General features: G+C 42.5%; 1 protein-coding gene across 1 annotated transcript in view; it reads left to right on the top strand.

Moving 5' to 3' along the window:
• Positions 1-3,232, top strand: part of LOC101856845 (serine/threonine-protein kinase 17B) — a gene marked incomplete at its 5' end in the record, with an annotated part of 25,326 nt that overhangs the window by 922 nt on the left and 21,172 nt on the right.

A 3,232-nucleotide genomic window follows, 5' to 3' on the forward strand; every position in this document is an offset into this window, starting at 1 on the left:
TCCCCCCTCCCTCCCTCCCCCCTCCCCGGTATTACTTGAGGCTAAAATGTTTTCATGATTATGATCCTGTGCACCCATGAGTTTTATTCCGCACTGGGGCAAAATGAATCCTCCCGTGGTTTTGGTTGGGTTTTTTTTTTTTAGGGGGTGGGGGAGAGGAAATGAATAAATAGATAAAACAGAAAACTGCAGTAAACTAATAAAAAAAGACATTTTTTTATGAACATGAATGATACTCATTACCATTGTGGGTGATGACGACATCGTCGGTGTCGTGGCTGTTTCGTTTTGTTCCCACGACACAAGAATAGGATAGGATTGACCCCCGGGCCAGTCCCATGTCTTTGTCGTCAGGCCTCAAGGATGGGCCTTGCATTGATTCCCAGACCAAGGGCCGCCTGTGGAATAACGGAGACCTATTGAAACAGGCTTGGAGGTTGGGTTCTTCTCCCCCCCAGATGAATTCATTTTTCAATAGTACCGTACTAACAACGATGTCAGGCATGTACCTTTTAAAAATTTATTTAAAGTAATGAGAAATTTGTACTTTTAAGAAAAAATTATTCAAAGTAAAGAGAAATAGGAGGGGGCAACGACGCATTTGAAATCCCAATTCTAAGTTATGAATTCAAAGCATTTGACTTCCTGGAAGAATTTTAGATTTCTTTACAAGAGTGTCAGATTCACATTGCGCCCCCACCCCTTCCTCATCGTCGCACTTTCTAAAAACGCCCATTCCTTTAATGGTGGGTGGTTGGCGGGTGCTCCGGTGTGGTTTCTTATCTTCTTCTTTCCTATCAAACATCTGTCGTCCTTATCTCCCCTCCTTCTTTTTTATGTTTGTTACTCTCTTGTAACACCTGATCTTCTGGGGCTCATGTATGACCTTATGCAGTTGTGAGCGCCGTAAAACCTGTACTAAAACTAAACAAAACTACTTATAATGTTGTAGGGGAAGAATAAAAGTTAGACCCTGGAGTAAACAATAGGCCGGCCGCTGCGACGCAGAATGTTGACCTGCAACACGGAAGTTTGAGACCCAAATTAAAAGTTTTGTCCCCCCAAATGTCCTCTTCCTTCCTGGAGCATGTACTGCACTACACTATCTTTCAAGTGCTCTGAATGGGGACAAAGTGCTCTTCCTTCGAAATGACTCATATTGTGTCTTGTAAGGCGTTATTTGAATGGTTGGCGTGTGCTCTGGTTTACTTTGCTCCTTCTTGCCTATCAAACATCTGTCGCTATTTTCCATCCTTCTTTTCTTTAATAAAATAAAAAGAAATATTTTTAAAAAATTCACCTCTAATCTTTAGCACTTATAACATGACCTAATTGTGTTGCATGTAACGTAAAACTCTTAATAAAACTTTTTAAAAAATCAATAAACAAAATTTCGTTAAAGTTCAACCGCAAATAAGTTGTTTTTATTATTTAATTTTTAAGAAAAGCCGTCCTGTATGTTCTGCATACATGCAAGTGCACGCTTGGAAGTCTTTACGGATGTATTTCAAGTGCTCGTGTTTCCGTGCAGTTGTCTTTTCATTTGTGCACCATCTTCAGTGGACTAACGGCGATTCAGCACAAAGCCCGCACGATCATGGGTTTGACATTTTGCCCGGATCGCCTGGTCTGTGTGACTAATGTGAAGTTCGTGTCGTCGAGTGCAGGTCCGGCTATCATTATAATAGGGTGTGACGAATTTATGTAACAGCAGCCATGTGTAGTGTGTGCTTTAACACTTCGCTACACGAAGTCTGTGACTGCAAGCCTACTATCGTTTGAATAGAACGTTTAGTGGCGTAGCTGATTTGGTGTTTTTGCGGTTTGGTTTGAAAGGGAGGAAGGGGGGGGTGAGGGACAGCACACATCAATCCGTATTCAGCCTTGGTTGAGCACTCCTCTTCTCGATTTACTGCGCCGAGTATGCACCCTGCAGTTGTTTTTCAGCGTCGAATTATGCACTTCCCCTGTAGATTATGCGGGTCGCTGGAGGGTGCCACTGGCCTGTCCCTTTATTGCGTCTGTCAGCCTGTCTTGCTTTTTCCCCGGTACCATTTATTCACGTTGAGCTGTCGATGTGTCTCAACAGCTGAATAGAAAAGATCACCCTCCCCCCTGGCAAATTGTCAGTCTGTATATTATGGATTCCGATTTAAAAAAAAAAAAAAGAAACTTTTTATTGGATTTGATTGCGATGTTTCCCCTAGTATCGTATTGGTCTATGGCAGCTTATTGTAAATGTTTGCCTAGTTTTCAATTTTTTCTCTACCGCAATGATGATAAGTAAGCATTGCTTACAGACGTACAAATACACAAAGTTAATGCATTCACTTTGTGGTTTTGCTTTTACCTAAATATCGTATTTCAAGTATCCGTTCTAATGACATGCCTGTCATATACACAGTCTCCTGCCCCTCAACTGAAGCCCTCTCTTTATCTTCTGGTTCACTCTTCTTTCTTTTGGCCTTTTAATTTCGTTTCTTCAAGGTCAGATATTGCTTTAACTTTGCCAGGGCCTAGAAGCTCCCATTGCAGTGAATATAATCTTTGCATGAATGTGCCGTGTGACGTTGACGTTGTTGTTGGTTCTATTTAAATATTGATCGACGTTCAGTGTTTTGCTTCCTTTCAATAACGAAAGCTTTTTGTGGACTTGCTCTCACCGCCTCCGCGTTGTACGGACGTTTGAGGTTTCGGTTTTATATTACGAAAACCGTATTCTATCTCATCTGAAATGTACAGTGCGGTTTAAGTATATTGCACCCCGTCCCCCGTCTCCCCCCTCCCCTCAAAGCACTGCTTCCCTCAAACTCAAAGCCATTTTTACTTTAAAGAACCCTTCCCCAATTCAAACAGTCTCTCATTCTTCCCTCGGTCCTTCTCCGTTCGTTCTTTCAAACCGTTTTGGTCCAAATCCGCCGGGATTTTATTTCGTAGCTAGGCTAGATTGCCCTGCTGAGATTAGGGGTTAAGTGTTTTATTGCAACATTCATAGTAAAGAAAAGCCGCTCCTCGAAGCTGCAGTTTTTTCTGTATTCTTTCTTTGGCGACCCCCCTCCCCCCTCCCTCTTTCCACAACCCTTTGAGAGGATGTTTAAGAAGATTCATGGTTAGAATTCCTCGATAAGAGTACGTATTGTGTAAGCCTATCCGTGGGTTCAGCTCTCTGTGTTGTGTGTGTGTCTGTCAGTCTGTCTGCTTGTCTGGGTTTTTTTTAGGGAGGGGGGGGGGG

This window comes from Aplysia californica, unplaced genomic scaffold (genome assembly GCF_000002075.1).
Source record: "Aplysia californica isolate F4 #8 unplaced genomic scaffold, AplCal3.0 scaffold00825, whole genome shotgun sequence".
In the NCBI taxonomy this organism is placed as follows: Eukaryota; Metazoa; Mollusca; class Gastropoda; order Aplysiida; family Aplysiidae; genus Aplysia; species Aplysia californica.